Raw genomic sequence first — 20,103 nt, 5'->3', positions numbered from 1 at the left:
ACATTTTATAGTTCTTTAATACCTTAGCAGTACAGTTAGGTTAAAATTATTTAAAGAAAAATTTGTGCCACAGGGACAACTGCCTATGGCTCACTCAGGTGTGATAACACTCTGCCGAGTATGCAGTCACAGTCTCTGTAAACACGGACTGTTTGCTGGAAAGAACAAAAATGCCAACAGGTAGAACAATGAGGGCTGATAGGCAGCATGTCCTGTACTTCAAAGACCTCAATTCAAAAGTCAAGGGTATGTCCCAGATTCTCTGGAAAGTAGCCCAAGAACAAGCAGTGTATTATGAGTGTATTAGACAGTAGGTGCTAAAATACTTAAACAGAACCTGAAGATATAAACTAGAGAACTGCAGCTTGAAAAAGTCAGTGAAGATAATTTGAACAATATCCTTGTCATTTCTGATGGAAAGCATGGTTCCCTCCCCAGACACCCATGCCAGTCAGAGTCAGTATGAATTATCAGCTCACAAGGCTCGCAGGGTAGACCCTATTCCTGTCTACAGCACGGTTCCAGGAACACCGTTCCTAGAGGAACACTGCTTACCCTACTAGGGCTTAATCTGGACTGCAGGGATAATGCAGGTAAGTGGAGAGCTTTTGCATTCTGTCAAAGTCACAATGGAATCAAACAAAATGGATTTGAGCCCTTAGTTCGGTCATTTTCAGCCTGTGTGAACTTGGGCAACACATTAACCTCTCTGAAATCCAACTTGCTACTCTATAAAATGGGGTGATAAAGTAAACCTCACAAGTTTTAAAATAATCCTAAACTAGATAATTGTAAAGTACCAACAACATGATTACCACACAACAAAATTCAATAAAACCTAATTATTATTTTATGTAATATGGAAACTACATGCTGTTTCATTGAATAGAATCCCCTGGTAGCTCTATTCCAGCTATGATCAAGAGGGTCCACCCGATTACTTTTAAGTCTCTGTCAGCAACAGCACATTCACGGACATCAGGAAGGTGACAAGAAGGCAGAGCCTCAGGGTTAAGACCAAAGTCAGTTTTTCTGAAGTATTATTATTTGATCTAAATATTGATCTTTCAGATTCATTTGGCTCCCAATAAATGTTTACATTACCTTAGTTCACACAGTGAACATTCATCAGTGCCTTGCGGTAGGCCAAGTTCTGTGCTAAAAACTGGTGAGAAAGGAAGAAATAGAAAGTTTCTCACTCTCAAAAGCTTGTAGTTCCAAGGGCAAGGCTTATAGGAATGAAATAATCCTAATAGCATGAGATAAGGGCTGAGGAAGTCAGATGCAGGATGCATTTATATCAGATTGAGATGTCTGGGAAGGCTTAGAGGGAGTGATGAAATAGGTTTTAAAAAAGAATCGAAGTTGAGCATATGAATAAAAGAAGAATATTCTAGTAGCTAGAAAAGTGCATTTAAAGAAGTTGTGAGAGCAAGAAATAATTTAGTTTGGAAAAAGTCTAGAATTATAGTAGTTACCTGTACAAGAAGAAAGATATGCAAGGAAAAGTCAGAAAGGCTTTCTCCTAAATCATATGGGAATCCAACACAGAATTTTAAGTAGGTAGCTGGTAGAATTAGATTTGCATAAGAAAGGAATTATCTGGTGGCAGTATGAAGGATAGTAAGATTGTAATCAGTGAGATCAATTAGGAAGCTGTTCAATAATCCTAGAGAAAATATTCCAGGGTTCACCAGTTGTGCAATACTGGGAAAGGTGTTTGATCTTAATTGACCTTTTTGAGCCTCTGTTACATTAGTATTATGTAAGTTTAGTATTTGTATTAATGTTATGTACGTTTAAATATTAACAACAGAGAGACGGAGAAGATGGCAGAGTAGAGAGACGCTCGTGGCTCACCCTCTCCCACAGATACACCAAGACCCACATCTACAGACCCACTCAGCCAACCAGAGCACCTGCAGAACTCCGACAAAACATCGCCCTCTTCAAAAGATAAAGACGCCAAAAATCTGGTATGAGAAAAGGAAAAAAGAAAGAACAAAAGGCAAAGCAGCGCAGGACGGGTCCCGCGGGGAGGGAGCGGCAAAGGAGGACTGGCGCTCGCTCACTGGGCCTCCTCTCTCCAACTGAGAGGCCAGCGGGACGGAGGGGGAGCCTCCGAGGCTCGGATCTGTACAGAGCAGCCCTTGACTGACAGAACTAAGTTAAATGGGCACAGAGCGTCCCCACGACACCCAGCATGAGATGCGGGCCTGCAGCCGCGGGCAGGGCCAGGCTGCACAAGCCGGGAGGAGGACGGAAGTCGCTGCACGGAGGCAGCCCCTGGGGAACGCAAGGGGCTGCGCGCCGAAGCTGTGGGTGCACAGGGCAGAACAACCTGGGCCCTCCATAAAACAGCACGGTTGATGTGCTCTCAGGGGAAGGGTGCACACCCCCATCTCTGAAAACCCGCGGAAAGTTTTCGGGGGAAGAGAGGCGGGGCTCAGGCACAGCCGCCATATCCTCTGCGCTGAGCACTCGAGGCGGGGGCAGGGAGCGAAACCTGCATCCGCACCGAAGGGCTTAGCAGCCTCAAAGGCCAGACTGAGACTGGCCTGCAGTCTGGGGCAGATAGGATCCTTCCATCCTGGTCCCTCAGAGAACTTGCTCCACAAAGACAAACAAGGAGCTGGGTTCTGGCTCCAAGCAGGGACAAGGCTGTCCCTCGGTCTTCCCCGAGCCCACCCGCGGAGCGCCGACCAGGGAGGAGCGCGCAGCCGCACAGAGCAGCGGAGCTACCAGCAGCACAGGTAGAGGGAGAGCGGCCCCCCGCCTTTCGGGCAGGAACACAGCCCCTGACCGAGGTGCTGGGAGGGGGCACGACCCGCCCTCCTACCTTGCCAGTCTGCAACATCTGACTGCGGCACCCGGAAGGGCAGTGACCCGCCCGCCCACAGCAGAGGAGAGCTGCACCTGACCCAGTGTTGAGAGGAGGCGCGATCTGCTTGCCAACAGGTGCTGGGAGCAGCACAGAAGAGGGCGCCAACGGAAGGCCTCTGAAAACAGCAAGCTGAGCTTCCAAAACAGGACGAAGACAGAAAGACTTCACATTAAAAGCACACAGACTCCAGGAGAACACCGACAACCACCCCCCCCCTGTTTTTACCTGTTCTATTTTCTATTACTCTCTTAATTTTTACTTCTTAATTCATTTCTATTTCTCTTGGGTTTTGATGTCCTGCTATTGATTAGACAGAGGCTTCAAATACATCTATTCATCTACCCCCCTTTTTTTGTAAAGGTTTTAAAAGGACGTCTCAACCCGATTAATACTCTGCTTCAACTCGCTCTTCTATTATTTATTATACACTGTTTTCAAACCTTCTTTCTCCCTTCTTTTAAAATTCTTTCTCTCTTATTTCTTTTCTTTTTTCCTAAGTTCTATTCCTAAATAGGCATTAGATAGATAAAACCCTTAAGGACCATAATAGACAACTGATACTCCATAAACCACAGTGCCAGAGAGGAAGATGAAGCAGCAGAAAAACCTTTCCCAATTAAAAGAGCAAGAGAAATCCCCTGAAAGAAAGATCAACGAAATAGACATCGATAGCCTACTAGATCAAGATTTCAAAAAAGGAGTGATCAAATTGCTGAAGGAATTAAAAGAGATAGTGTTTAGAGATATAAAATATGTCAAAAATGAAATTGAAGCTATAAAGAAGAGCCAAGTAGAATGGGTAAACTCATTGACAGAGATGAGGAATGATCTAATAGCTGTGTAAAGCCGACTAGATAATGCAGAGGAACGAATTAGTGATTTAGAAGACAGGGCAATAGAAAGCACCCATTCAGAAGAGCTACAAGATAAGCAAATAAAAAATAATGAAAATAGCATAAGGGACCTATGGGATAATATAAAGCGTCCCAATCTTCACACAATAGGGGTCCCAGAAGGAGAAGAAAGATCAAAGGGGATTGAAAAGGTTTTTGAAGAAATCATGACTGAAAACTTCCCAAACTTAAAGAAGGAATCAGATATCCAAGTACAGGAAGCTCAGAGGGTCCCAAACAGGAAGAACCCAAATAGACCCACACCAAGACATATCATAATCAAGATGGCCAGAGTCAAGGAGAAAGAAATGATTCTAAAGGTAGCAAGAGAAAAGCAAAGAGTAAGTTACAAGGGAACCCCCATAAGGCTCTCAGCTGATTTCTCTACACAAACACTACAGGCCAGAAGGGAGTGGCAAGATATAGTCAAAGCCCTGAATGAAAAAAAGATGCAGCCTAGGATCCTTTATCCAGCAAGGCTATCCTTGAGGATAGAAGGAGAAATAAAGAGTTTCACAGACAAGAAAAAGCTGCAGGAGTTTAGCAACACTAAACCCATGCTAAAAGAAATATTGAAAGGGCTATTCTAAATAGAAAAGCAGCAGGATGCTACAGAAATGAGAAACTCACAACTGGAGACGTGATAACTCATGAATTACAAATAAAAAAAACATGAAATTATAAAAGAAGACATACAAACCACTGAGAGTGGGAGAGGGAGGCAGGGAAATATAGAATTTTTTTTCTTTCTTTTTAAAATTTTTTTAACAGTAGGATGGGCTTGAGATCATGTTACTATCAGTTTAATAAAAACAGTTATAGTAATGGGTTAATAGATTTACAAAAAAGGGTAACCACAAGCCAAAAATTTACAAGGGAGTCACAAAAATTAAATAAATTCCGCAATAATACAAAGGAAAATTACCAAACCACAAAAGGAAGAAGAAAGGAACAAAGAGGATATACCAATTCAACTGCAAAGATAAGTTCAAAATGGCAATAAACGCACATCTATCATTAATTACTGTAAATGTTAATGGACTAAATGCTCCAGTCAAAAGACACAGAGTGGCAGACTGGATAATAAAGCAAGAACCTTCAATAGGCTGCATACAAGAGACCCACTTTAGGGAGAAGGTCACATATAGATTGAGAGTGAAAGGATGGAAAAGGATATTCCATGCAAATGGAAAAGCCAAAAAAGCAGGTGTTGCAGTACTGATTTCAGACAAAATAGACTTTAAAACAAAGGCCATAGAGAAAGATAAAGAAGGGCATTTTATAATGATTAAAGGAGTGATACAAGATGAGGATATTACACTCGTTAATATATATGCACCCAATATAGGAGCACCTAAGTACATACAAGAATTACTAACAGTGATAAAGGGGGATATTGATGGGAATACAATCATAGTTGGAGATTTTAACACTGCATTAACATCACTAGACAGATCTTCCAGACAGAAAATAAACAAGGCAACAGAGAAATTAAATACTACAATAGAAAAACTAGATTTGGTGGATATTTTCAGAGCATTACACCCCCCAAAAATAGGATATACATTCTTTTCAAGTGCACATGGAACATTTTCCAGGATCGATCATGTACTTGGGCACAAAAGGAACCTCAACAATTTTAAGAAGATAGAAATTATCTCAAGCATCTTTACTGACCACAATGCCATGAAACTGGATATCAACAACAGAGAAACAAAGGAGAAAAAAAGGAAAGCATGGAGATTAAACAATATGTTATTGAAAAAACAATGGATCAATGAGGAAATCAAAGCTGAAATTAAAAAATACCTTGAGACAAATGAGAATGAAAGCACAACCACTCAAAACCTATGGGACACAGCAAAGGCAGTGCTAAGAGGGAAGTTTATAGCGATACAGGCCTTCCTCAAAAAAAGAAGAACAATCTCAACTAAACAATTTAACCCACCACCTGAATGAATTAGAAAAAGAAGAACAAAGAGCCCCAAAAAGCAGCAGAAGGAAGGAAATAATAAAGATCAGAGAGGAATTAAATACAATAGAGATTAACAAGACCATAGAAAAAATCAACCAAACCAAAAGCTGGTTTTTTGAAAAAGTAAATAAAATCGACAAACCTCTGGCCAAACTCACAAAGAAGAAAAAAGAGAGAGCACAAATTAGCAAAATAAGAAAGGAAAATGGAGAAATTACAACAAACAAAATAGAAATACAGAATATCATACGAGAATATTATGAAAAACTATATGGAACCAAACTGGATAACCTAGAGGAGATGGACAAGTTTCTGGAAACATACTGTCCACCAAAACTGAATCAAGAAGAATCTGAACACTTGAACAATCCGATCACTAGAAAGGAAATAGAAATAGCAATTAAAAACCTCCCTACAAATAAAAGTCCAGGACCGGACGGCTTCACCGGGGAATTCTACCAAACATACAAAGAACTCATACCAGTCCTTCTCAAACTCTTCCAGACGATTGAAAAGGAGGGAATACTCCCAAACTCATTCTATGAAGCCACCATCACCCTGATACCAAAACCAGGCAAAGACACTACAAAAAAAGAGAATTATAGGCCAATATCACTGATGAACATAGACGCCAAAATCCTCACCAAAATTTTAGCAAATAGAATCCAACAACACATAAAAAAGATGATACATCATGACCAAGTGGGGTTCATCCCAGGGACACGAGGCTGGTTCAACATACGCAAATCAATCAGTGTAATACATCACATCAACAAGAGAAAGGACAAAAACCACATGATCATCTCAATCGATGCAGAAAAAGCATTTGATAAAATTCAACACCCATTTATGATAAAAACTCTCGCCAAAGTGGGTATAGAGGGAACATATCTCAACATAATAAAAGCTATATATGACAAACCTACAGCCAGCATAGTACTCAACGGTGAAAAACTCAAAAGCTTCCCACTAAAATCTGGGACAAGACAAGGATGCCCACTATCACCACTCCTATTCAACATAGTCCTGGAAAACCTAGCCACAGCAGTCAGGCAAGAGAAAGAAATAAAAGGGATCCAAATTGGAAAAGAAGAGGTAAAAGTGTCATTATATGCTGATGACATGTTACTATATATAGAAAACCCTAAAAGGCCCACACAAGAGCTACTAGAGCTGATTGAAGAATTCAGCAAGGTAGCAGGTTACAAAATTAACGTTCAAAAATCAGTTGCATTTCTTTACACTAACGATAAATCAACAGAAGAAGAAAGTAAAGAAACAATCCCCTTTAAAATAGCACCCAAAGTAATAAAATATCTGGGAATAAATCTAACCAAGGAGGTGAAAGAATTATACACAGAAAACTATAAACCACTGATGAAGGAAATTAAAGAAGACTTTAAAAAATGGAAAGATATTCCATGCTCTTGGATTGAAAGAATCAATATTGTTAAAATGGTCACACTGCCCAAGGCAATCTACAGATTTAATGCAATCCCTATCCAGTTACCCAGGACATACTTCACAGAACTAGAAAAAATCATAATAAAATTCATATGGAACCATCAAAGACCTAGAGTTGCCAAAGCTTTACTGAAGAGAAAGAAAGAGGCTGGAGGAATAACTCTCCCAGACTTCAGACAATACTATAGAGCTACAGTCATCAAGACAGCATGGTATTGGTACCAAAACAGACATATAGACCAATGGAACAGAATAGAGAGCCCAGAAATGAACCCACAAACTTTTGGTCAACTCATCTTCGACAAAGGAGGCAAGAATATACATTGGAATAAAGACAGTCTCTTCAGCAAATGGTGTTGGGAAAACTGGACAGCAGCATGTAAAACAATGAAGCTAGAACACTCCCTTACACCATATACAAAAATCAACTCAAAATGGATTAAAGACTTAAACATAAGACAAGATACAATAAACCTCCTAGAGGAAAACATAGGCAAAACATTATCTGACATACATTTCAAAAATTTTCTCCTAAAAGAAATAAAAGCAAGTATAAACAAATGGGACCTAATGAAACTTACAAGCTTCTGCACAGCAAAGGAAACCAGAAGTAAAACAAGAAGAAAACCTACGGAATGGGAGAAAATTTTTGCAAGTGAAACTGACAAAGCCTTGATCTCCAGAATATATAAGCAGCTCATATGACTCAATAAGAAAAAAATAAACAACCCAATCGAAAAATGGGCAGAAGACCTAAACAAGCAATTCTCCAAGGAAGACATACAAATGAGCAAAAAGCACATGAAAAAATGCTCAATATCACTAGTTATCAGAGAAATGGAAATCAAAACTACAATGAGGTATCACCTCACACCAGTCAGAATGGCCGTCATTCAAAAATCCACAAACGACAAATGCTGGAGAGGCTGTGGGGAAAGGGGAACCCTCCTACACTGCTGGTGGGAATGCAGTTTGGTGCAGCCACTATGGAAAACAGTGTGGAGATTCCTCAAAAGACTAGGAATAGACTTACCATATGACCCAGGAATCCCACTCCTGGGCCTGTATCCAGAAGGAAATCTACTTCAGGATGACACCTGCACCCCAATGTTCATAGCAGCACTATTTACAATAGCCAAAACATGGAAACAGCCTAAATGTCCATCAACAGGTGACTGGATAAAGAAGAAGTGGTATATTTATAGAATGGAATACTACTCAGCCATAAAACCTGACAACATAATGCCATTTGCAGCAACATGGATGCTCCTGGAGAATGTCATTCTAAGTGAAGTAAGCCAGAAAGGAAAAGAAAAATACCATATGAGATCGCTCATATGTGGAATCTAAAAAACAAAAACAAAAACAAACAAACAAACAAAAACAAAGCGTAAATACAGGACAGAAATAGACTCACAGAGAATACAGACTTGTGGTTACCAGGGGGGTGGAGGGTGGGAAGGGATAGACTGGCATTTCAAGATTGTAGAATAGATAAACAAGATTACACTGTATAGCACAGGGAAATATACACAAAATGTTATGATAACTCACAGAGAAAAAAATGTGCCAATGAGTGTGTATATGTCCATGAATGTCTGAAAAATTGTGCGGAACACTGGAATTTGACACAACATTGTAAAATGAATATAAATCAGTAAAAATTGTTAAAAAAAAAAACAAAAACAAAAACAGGTGACTGGATAAAGAAGATGTGGTATATTTATACAACGGAATACTACTCAGCCATAAAAACCGACAACATAATACCATTTGCAGCAACATGGATGCTCCTGGAGAATGTCATTCTAAGTGAAGTAAGACAGAAAGAGAAAGAAAAATACCATATGAGATTGCTCATACGTGGAATCTAAAAAACAAAAACAAAAACAAACAAACAAACAAAAACAAAGCGTAAATACAGGACAGAAATAGACTCACAGAGAATACAGACTTGTGGTTACCAGGGGGGTGGAGGGTGGGAAGGGATAGACGGGATTTCAAAATTGTAGAATAGATAAACAAGATTACACTGTATAGCACAGGGAAATATACACAAAATGTTATGATAACTCACAGAGAAAAAAATGTGACAATGAGTGTGTATACGTCCATGAATGACTGAAAAATTGTGCTGAACACTGGAATTTGACACAACATTGTAAAATGATTATAAATCAATAAAAAATGTTAAAAAAAATATTAACAACAATAACATCAGTGTGGACCATATTACCTGCCAAAGAATGACAGAAAAATTCGATTTGAAAGAATCACGTGCACGCACTGAGCGCCGGGCCCATACAGGACTTGAATGTGCTTGCTCACATCTTTCATTCCAGTCCACACTGGTCCAGGTGCATAAACTCAGGGAGGTGGAATTTTGAGCTATTTGATGTTTTGTTTGTGATCATTTGGGGATCTAGGCAGAAACGGCAGACAAGTGATAAATATCTACATCTCCTCTAGGGCAGTGCTTCTCATAATCTAATGTGCAAAAGAAAAATCACCTGAGTATTTTGGTAAAATGCAGATTCAGAGTGAGCAGATCTGGAACACAGCCTAAGATTAGGCATTTTTAAAAAAACTCTTGGGGGATGTTGATACTCCTGGTCCACAAGGAGTTACAAAGCTCTAAGAAATGCTTGTAATTTTGTCCACGCTTCTAGCAGTTGGAGAGGCAGATTAAAAAGAAAATGCAGGAGATACACAATTAACCTGCTGAAATGTTTCTGTGACTCACTGTGTAGATCAAATTGTATTTTCTATAACAAATTTTCATACTTTTTTCTTTTTAAAGATGTAGATAGCACATGTACTAATTCTGTGATTTCATTACAGACTAATTTCAGGACGTGGGTGAGAAGATATTCCCTGCCTATTTAGTTTTTAATCACTCTCTCAGATGAAACATCTCAAAGGGCTCTACCATCACACACTCGGAGGCTCTCAAAACAGACTGAACACTAGCTTCTCTGGAAGGAAGGAACATCAAGTAAAATTTAAGGATAAAAAAACTTAAGAGTCAGAACTGGAAAAACAGATAATAATGTGTTCTATTACTTTTTCATAGACTGGGTCAGCGGCATGGAATTTCATGTAAGAAGACCCAGTAGGTACTTTCTGGAGGAACAAAGGTGTTCTTGTCGGCTACTGAATGGGTTTCTAGAAAAATGCCTTTAAACTATCTTTAACTGAAGATCAATATAAAGAGAAGAATCTTGCTGTTGAGCTCTGTGAGGAGTTTTGTTGTTGAGCAAACTGAGGATTCTTTTAATTTCCAGAGAATTAAGAAATAGATATCACATAATGATTGAGGATGCATCGAAGTTATATTTGCTCACAATTGTACCACATATAGCTGTGTAATGTAGAGACTAGACATAATTCAACAATTTCTTACCTGGATTATAAATACTTTATAACAATAAAAATACATATATATGAATATATAAAATTCTGAAGCAAAGTTAGTCAAAACTGAGGCTTGGCCTTCCAAACAAAAGTCAATGCTTCTTTAGAACTGACCTCAAAATTCGATAATTGCTCCATATTTAAACATATTTTAGTATCTTATATTTAATATGAATATTCTGAAGGCACTGGGGAATCTACAAGGGTGAGAGATAGAATTCTGTTCCTTGCTGAATAAAGAGCATTGGTGGCACTTTGTTAAGAGATGTAAACAGGACATTATTTGAGGCAGTACACGTAAAGGCAAAATACATCTCAGCTTTCATTTCAGAATGACCATTCTCTATAAACACAACAGATCTGAGAAGCATTTTCTGAATTTCATCAGTGCCTAAAATGAAACCTCAGAAAGCAGAGAATGAGTAAGGTAACTCAGGCACCTTCTGATTTCAGATGAGGTCACTTAGTACATTATCTAAACGTATTAGATTTTTCTTTTAAAATGTATTGCAAAATCTAAAGTTTAAAGTCTTTTTTATGTTTTATTTATAATAAAGATCGAAAAGTTATCAGTTGCAACGAAAAGAAATTCAGTGTTTGGATTAAACAAAATGTGCCATTTCTGGAAAAATTGCCGTTTTCTTGTCTTTTTTTTTTTTTTTTTTTTTTGCTTCGTACATCTGTGGTTTTGTAAAATAAAAACTAGTTATCATGGCAACTGGAGAATCACATGCACCATCTCAGAGCTAAAATACTCCTTGTTTGAGAAATATTGTGTTCACTATTTGAATATGTATAATACTACATTCAGAAGAGAGAATATTTTATAGGTGCCATATCATGAAACTGTTCGGTATAGTTTAACTCTTTCCCAGTAAGTAACTTATTGTTATTTAAGCAATATATTTAATAGTAGCAATCCTATATAACAAACATAAATGAAAGGAGATTAAAAACTTAACATTCTAGATAAATTGGATGACAACAGAAGGGTTCTTCCTTTCAATAAGGAACATAATTAATTTTCCTAAGTATATTTAAATTATATAAAGATACTAAAGGACAATTATAAACTAAACAACAACAAAACATCTCCAACATATACCACAAGATTGCTACTCATTTCACTATCATTCAAGACGTTTTATGTGGCCATCTAAATCACTTTAAACATAAAGAAGACAGTTATGGATTCAACCTAACTAAATTTATAGGAGGGATAGAGTTACTCTGGTACTAGGGATGACTGAACCATGGTCCAGAATGCCAAGAGACTCCTATTAATTTTTGTTTATCTTTTTGAATTATCTTTATTCTCTCCCACTTCCTGCCTTGGTTGACAAAGAAGGGTACACCCTCCAGAACAGCCATGTCTTTTTATATTTTTATTTTTATGTTTTTGCTTACAATAAAACATCTTATTTACAGTTGCAGATGATCCTCGTGGACCAAGTGGTCCACCTACATTTTGCGGACCCATCCCAAGTTCAGAGCAACCTACCAGCTGCTCGCTCTCCCTCCAACTCCAATAGGGTGAGCACGCTGTCCTGGCGCAAAGGGTCTTCATGCTTCATGCTTAGGATGATGGAGCTGCTTGTGCCCCCCGTGAATTCCACGTGCACCTGCCTGGCACCTACAACATGCCTGCCCAGAGCCTGACCTGCTCTGCACAGTGGTGACCAGCTTGACTGGCTGCACAAAGTTCTGTGCATGATGTCGGCACCCTGGAGGTCAAGTGGAGTGACGCTCTATCTTCAAACTAGAAATTCCCTTTCTGAGGGAGGAATAACCCTTTCACAATCCTTCCAGAAACATCCCGAGTATGGTACTCTATTCTCATTTAGCCATGATAAAAAGACTGGGAAATGGAAATGAAGAATGGAACGGCCATGACACCTAGGGGAATTGTAATCTGATGGGTAGCTATGATGGTGAGCCCTGTATATTCTTTAATTAACCAGAAACTAAACACTGAGTTTTTCTCTGAATTAAGCAATTCCCATTGTACAAGAATATTGCTTACATTGCTCATATTCGTTAAAGCTTGTGTATCTTTCATGCAGATTTTCTTCCTTTGCCAGAAAAGATGCGTCCCCCTGCCTCTCAACAGTAGTGTGCCTGCCTCCATCATCGTTCTATAGGTTTTCCTTACCATGTCTGAGGAGTGACTTACAATTTCAAAATTTCAAAGTAAATGAATAGTGGGACGCTTTGCCAAATAATTGGGTGTGTCTTGCTAAAAGAACATTATAAGAATATTGACAGCCAGGAAGTATATCTCAAAGGTTTTTTCTTCTCATCCCCTGATCTAAATGTAAATCACCAAGGACTGTAAGTATCTGAATTGGAGAGAAGAAAAGAAAATCAGCGTTTGTTGCTTATATAAGTGGAGACTTTTTTCATCATCTTTTCCTCTTCTGCTTCGTTTTCATTTGTCTTTGTTTCTGTCTCTGTTTTGGGTGGTATACACCAAACAAAATCCAGGGGAAATAAATCCATAAGCAAGGACTTCAACTCAAGACATACTTAGGAGCTTTAACCCAGACAAGTTAAATGACACCAAATAATATTGCTAAATAAGTAACAGTTATAATTAAAATAACTATATTAAAAGCTCTTTCTCACATAGTCTATATAATTGTACATATTTAAAGAGCTTTAACCAGACCAAGTGTCTTCATGTGTGAACTTTACTTATACCATGTCAAATAATTAGGAATATAAATATTTATAAATCCTGTTCACTTGACAGGACGTTAGCAACATCGTCAACATGGCCGTGATCAGCACTGTAATTTATATGTACTGAGTGATTATGCTCCAGAGGCCATGCCAAGCACTTTCCATGTATTATTTAATCTGCACCAAACTCCACAAGGGTAGTTACTGTGATTGCCCATATTTCCCAGTGAAGGAACTACTGAAGCTGTTAGATAAACTGCGTTAGAACTCAGATGATACCTGCATGTCTAAGTCAAGCAAAATTATCCTGAGTGGTATTTGTCTTTGAAAGGTGGAAAGGAATTTGAGATAATATAAAAATGAATTTGATAGTTACTAAGTGGTAGAAGGGGATGAATTCCAAGTAGATCCATAACCAGTGTGAATATAGTACAATATACAATTGCTTAATTCTCACCCCTCTGGACTCAGTGGTACCCAACTGGGCAACTGAAACAATTCAGTTATGAACTACTCTCTACTGTCTGCAATAAAAATGCTGGTAATTTCCATTTTTTATGTAAAATTTACCAATAGAGTTGATGTGTTAATGTCAGTTACAGTGACCAGTACCTTTCACTTCCAACTGTCCCTTTCCCCAACCCTATCTTCTTGTATGCTGGAAAAGACAGCATCATAGTTTATGGTTCATGTTGCCAAATTTCCTCCACAAAAATTACAAGTGAATAGAAAATGTCATGTCTTTAATATAGAACACTCTGTCTTAGGCCACACTATATATATAGTCTCATCAAGTGTTTCCGTTTACATAAAAATTGTCTTCGTTATTTCATGACACTTACATGTTTGTCTTAGTGCAAGAACCCCAGGAATTATTTGTATTTGTTCAGTTCAATTTCCCAAAGCAGTTTTTATATAACCACGTTCATTCAGAGCAATACTAACAGTTGCCTTACTTAAAATAGGAAGGTAAGAGATTTGCAGAATTCTGGATAAATTTTAAAGAAAAGTAAAAACATTTCAGAGCCCTTAATAATGTTGATTCACTGTGAGTTTCAAAACAAACAAACAAAAGTTGACGAACTTCACAGACCAAGTTAGCCCTGGATCTCACCAGTCTGCCATTTTTTCTCATAGGATCTCTTGCAGGACTGATACTCCTTGAAACGTATTTTGGGAAATGTTGCTCTGTGCACATCAATGTAAACATTATTCTCTAAACATATACTATACTTTGAAATAACTTTGCCTTTGCTCATATAATTTCACCACACCTAAAATATTATTTTGCTCTCCTGATTTTCCAATTACACCTGGTGAACTTCTACTTATTCTTTAAGACCAAGATCAAGTATCACATTTTCTATCAAATAGTGTTTTTAACTTACCTGGGCAAAAAAACAGTATCTAGCACAATTCAAACATGTCAATCCTGACTCTTACTTCTATAAAGCTCTCTCATCAAATGAGTGACAGTCCCATGAGGAGAGGAGACATTTTTACCTGCCTCAATTGTGAGTATTTTAAATGTTCTAAGCAGTAAGAAAGGTTTTTAAGCAGAGAATAACATAACCCAGTACCAAAGCAGTACGTTGGAGAGAGAGCTCTGGCAACTGAGCATGAGAGACCATGGTTGGATAACTGGTTCAGAAGTGATCACAGTCGTCCAAGTGAGAAGTGATGGCAGCCCAAGGAAGTGTGGTAACAGGAATGGGAAACAGTAACACAATGTGATTTGACAGATACCTCAGCCAACACACATGTAGATTATGAAACTGGGCAAATGATCTGGGGCACAGGAAAGGGAGAATTTAAAGATGACGTTCATGTTTCCTAGCTGGGTCTCTTGAAACTTAGTAGTATCAGGAAGTGAAATCAGTAATCGAATTACTGTATATCATTACATTGAGGCAAATACGGCCTTTAGCTGAGATAGAAGGAAAAGGGAAGAGTTGTGAATAGTAGAGATTTACAGTTCCGCGTGTAGTCTAAGCAGTGATAAGGAATATCTCAGGGAAGGATTTCCCTCTTACAATTTTTCTAAGAACATCCCAGGGGTATCCAGAAATAATTTAGAAACCAATGCAAAAGCAGTGATTACAATTAATACAATTCTGTTCCAGGTTTTACTTTCAATGAATGTATGTTGTTTTTTAACCGATGTTTTGTACCTGTTCATCTACATAACCATAAAGTTATTAAAATAATAATGAAATAAGACACAACTTCTGCCCTGTACAAATAATTAGATTTCCAGTCACGTACCTATTTAAATTTAAACATTTACATTTAACCCAGCTTAATTTTAAATTATAAAATTTACCCAACCTCCCCTACCTTTAAGCACGGAGAGAGTGTGCACGTGTGCTCTTCGCATCACAAAAGAGAGGAACATACCCTGCACTTATTCTGTCCCCAAACCCACTTCACTGAAAATAGACTGAAACCCAGATGAAGTTGGCATCTGTGGGCTATTGCCTGAAGCAAGCATTCCTGCTCTCCAGCTTTGGAAAGCAGCTGTCAAAATGCCTTTGGCCTATATACCTTGTATGCATGGTGTGTGCACGAGGCCAAGGGCATATATATTTAGAGCAGCAGGACTCTGAACGTGCTGAGTATCTGCTTTCCTGCCATGGCCATGTCTAAATGTGAGAAGTCCTAGCAAATAGGAAATTGCAGTCAGCCTCATGGGAAAGCAAATCTCTTGTCACTTGCAGGACTGAGATGGTCGTAACAGAAAATTCACTCTAATGAGTAGAAAAATCTCTTTCAATGTTATCTTGTTTAATGCACGTAATAACTTCTAGAGAATGCAAAGAAATGCAGGCTCAGAGGCAAATTTAATTTGCCTAATCAAAAGAAAAGCTTTAAAAATATGCCCCAAAGAAATACTAATTAATATTACAACTGTTTTTCTATATTGTCTTCCTCAATTTTTTGTTGTTGTTGTTATTTTAAAAGCTGTCAATTTGGCTGCATTACTATTTTTTTTGCATATTTCTTTCCATGACATGGCTAAGTGTCCAGTGATTCCTATGACCCTTGTATTTTTAATGTAAATACTTTTGGGGAATGAAAAATGGGAAAACATCTATACATTTTTCTAAAGATTATAAGATTCTGTTACTTAACAAAAGAGAACAGGCTGAATGGATAAGTGATTCTTGCTTAGCATTATTTGTTGTGTTTTCATCAATATACAGTCATAAAACAAGAGGAAACTGAAGATATAGGTCATTCTCCCATTACATGCAATAAGTATTTTAAGAAGTATTAATCTCATGAAGTTGATTTGTACCAATGTGCCTTGATGATGGGGGAGACTGAAACTTCTGCATATTCACTTTTCCCTTAGAAAGTCATCTTTATGGAATTCTATGAATGAACTAAGGACCAAAGCTGACACATGTTTAAGGTGTAGACTGAACTGCAAAAGCCTCTTCATTCAGTTTTTAAGTTAAAAAAAAAAAGAAAATTAAAGTACCCAGGTTTTATTAATGTGCTAGGCACTTAGTAAACAGATTTTGAATGAAAGCAAGTGGCAACCAACTTGTGAGGCTTTTACACTTGGGACTAAAGAATTAGAATTTTATAGAGAAGTGTGCAGATTTTAAGCAGGGTCTGACATGAACAAGATACCATTTTAGGAAGATTAATCAGGCAATGCATTATGCAATGGACTGCATTACCAAGAGTCTTGAGGGAGGGAGTTCAATCAGCAGATAATTGCAGTAGCCTTGGGATGATCTGATGGTGCTTTGATTAAATTAGAAGAGGGTGGGTCTGGAAGAGAGTTAAGGACAGTTATGTAAAATTCCATGGAGGAAAACTGGCAGGCCTTGATAAATGACTAGAAAAGAAGAGTATGGGGTTGAAGAGATGAGAAAGAAACAGATCAACGGACTCATCATTAACTGAGCGTTATCCTAATGTAGGACTCTCGGAGGAGCAAATTCAAATACCTGACATAATTATTGTTCATAAGTGGAATTATGGTGTTTGTAGGGAAAAGGCTCATGGAAACCAGATGAAGATGTCAGACATGAATTCTGGGGTAATAAGACAAAAATCTCCACTCCTGGAGAAAAAGTCCAACAAAGTCTTGCTGCTCAAGCTCTGACTGTATTTCCTGGCCTCCACACCCATGATCAGGCCACGCACATTCCTCCACATCTTCTTTATAAAGCAACTCCAGTTCCACCCTCCAGTGAGAGCTTCCAGTGAAAGAGGAAGTGTTCATCTCTCACCTGCATATTTCTCTGGAGGGGAGGAAAATTTTCCCTTGGAGTCAAAGATTTTGGAGGTGGCTTTTAGCTCTTTTTTCTACATCCCTTCACTGAATCCTCACCATGAGAGGAAAAGTGATTTACCTGATTGATGGAGATCTTGAGGAAGGGAAATAAGCCGGTGTGGCTCAGTCCCTTTACAGTTTTCTCTCCTTGGGAGCAGCCTGCTCTCAAGCTACACTCCTTCTCCTCTCCTTTGCAGTAACTAGCCTGTCCCTGAGTGAAAGGAGAATCTGTTTTTGCTCAGCTTTGCCTGCTCCTGAGCAGGTCTGGTTAATGAAGAGGGCAGGGAGTGTCAGATAGCTTCTTGTGTCAGCAGATCTAGTCTTCTTCTGGTATCAGCTTTACAACTAATAAAATGAATAGTTTGATCTCCTTACGTCGGACTCCTTTGTCCATTTCTCTATTGATTTAGAATTTGAGAGGAGCCTCCCCCCACCCAAACACACACACAAAATCATTAAAATATTCTTTACTCAAATTTTTATAATATAATCTAATGTGGCCAAGTCAGTTACCATTTTGAGTCTTTTTTCTTACTACTAAAAGTAACTACCACTGGTACCCCACTTACAGATCAAGCCCTCTTACATAATTGCCATCTGCATAGTATTGCTTATGATCATATTTTTACTTCTTAGGACTAACAGGATGCCCTGTACATAATATTTATATGTAACAGTAAGATAATTTACTTTTAAGTTTTGTGGCTTAAGTGCTATAGACATTTGGAAAAGGGACACTAATGAGTCCAAAAGTGTCTGTGGATGCCTTGTAAATGTAAGGGAATTGATGTGGGTGGGGATTAAATATATTTCAGGTCTAAAAAAGACATGAATGGAAGAGAGATAATGTGGATAAGAAAATTCATACAGATAGGAGTAACATACAAAATAAAATAAAAAGAAGCATAGCATATTTATGGAAAAAGTAAGGAGATAGAAGAGAGAAGAAAAACTGATCTTTCTTGAAATTAGGTATTTACTTGAGTTTCAGATATATTGAGTTGGAGATGAAGTGGCATAGGCAAATTATAAAATAAATAAATCCAAGAAGATCAGGGAAAACTTAAAGAAAACCATCATTTTGATTAAAAGAGTTCCTAAAATAAGATCTAGTTTAAGGAGGACAAAGAAACTGGGTGCCATTTAGTTTTGGCTGGGTAAACAAGGTCTGTAAGTATTTGAGTTTTAGAGATTCATTACAGAGTAATGTTGACATACTGTCTTCTAATTCCAGTGCGGCAAGACCAGAGGAAATTAGTACACAGGAGGAAATATGAGGGTTGTTAAGTGTTGGAGTGAACTACTCACGTAGCCCATGGGATGTCCTCTGAATATGAGACAGAACTTCTCCCTGTCTGCTTTTATTTAGAAGTGATAAAATTTGAAGCCAGAGGATGAGAGACAATGGTCTAAGTTGAGCTTTGAAAATCACCTGCTGTATCGTACTTTCACAATTCACTTAAAAGATGGCCCAATTTTCACGAAATTACATGTGTAGATTAAGAAAGCCATATCCTCCCTAATGCATAAGAAGATCTCATAATTGCTTAGAAAACTCCACTTTGAACCACAAACTACTTCTTAATAAAAAAATGATCAAAGTATTCTCCAAGGGTAGGAGAAAAAACTCTTAAATTTCCTATTAGTTTACGTGTAATTCCTGTCAAACATAATTGGTTTCTCAATCCTAATGAGCCTGATTCAACAACAAAAGAAGCTATTCTTTTACTGACTGCTAGAGAATTGACCCCTTAAGTCTAATATTGTCCTCAATTTAAATTCACTAGTGACCTGTTTAATTACATAAATATGCAGTTATTGTAGTCATTGTCTTTGGTTAACCAAGAAACAAAGAAACAGAGAAACAAAGAAGAAAAAACATACTCTTTAAACCAGCTGTTCTCTAGTAATTTGGGCATGTTTATGTCACAAATACTAAAGAGTACAGAGATGTAAATAGTTAATTGTTGATTCAAAGTTCTGTCACTGCAAAAACTAGGGCAATGATACATTGCCTTAAAAGTAAAAAAATGACTAGATGCTTTGTGCTTCTGAAAAGAAAATAAGTAATTATGTATATGAAGGCTTCTAAGATAAAATTCCCCAAGAGACATATAGGTTTAAAGAAGAGCAAGCTGACAGACAACTCTTCTCACAAACCTAAGCTGAATAAATAAGACCAGTAAAAGACCCATAGGAATAGAAAGCTTAATTTGTGGAGCTAATGTGTCTGTAACTCCTAAATTGGTCAGGTTAGTTTAACTGAAATGGTGAAAGCTTTTTGCTTGTTTTAACAGACTCCAAGTGTTAACAGAACAAGATTTGCTGAGTATAATCTTTGAGGGGGCTTGTAAATTCTGGAGAAGTTAGTAATTAATTGGGCTTTACCCTCCCTGGAATCAGTATCTACAGTCAAAATGCATTTGGGTGCAAGGAGCGTGGGATAAGAAAGGGTTGGTTTCCATGAAAGAACAAACTGTTTTTAAAATAATGAATTCAT

General features: G+C 37.9%; 1 protein-coding gene across 13 annotated transcripts in view; it reads right to left on the bottom strand.

Annotated features, from left to right (window-relative positions):
• The window catches only part of LOC106730093 (endogenous retrovirus group PABLB member 1 Env polyprotein-like), a 637,472-nt gene that overhangs the window by 92,523 nt on the left and 524,846 nt on the right, over nucleotides 1-20,103 (bottom strand). For 2 of the 13 annotated variants that reach the window (XR_004319394.1, XR_004319430.1), the window contains one exon: nucleotides 9,453-9,638. The exons of the other annotated variants lie outside the window; for them this stretch is intronic. The gene's annotated coding sequence lies outside the window, so the exon portion shown is untranslated. The remainder of the gene's footprint in view (nucleotides 1-9,452; nucleotides 9,639-20,103) is intronic. 13 annotated transcript variants of the gene reach the window in all.

Source organism: Camelus ferus, chromosome 1 (assembly GCF_009834535.1).
Source record: "Camelus ferus isolate YT-003-E chromosome 1, BCGSAC_Cfer_1.0, whole genome shotgun sequence".
Lineage (NCBI taxonomy): Eukaryota > Metazoa > Chordata > Mammalia > Artiodactyla > Camelidae > Camelus > Camelus ferus.
This window is presented reverse-complemented; position numbering and strand designations above follow the sequence as displayed.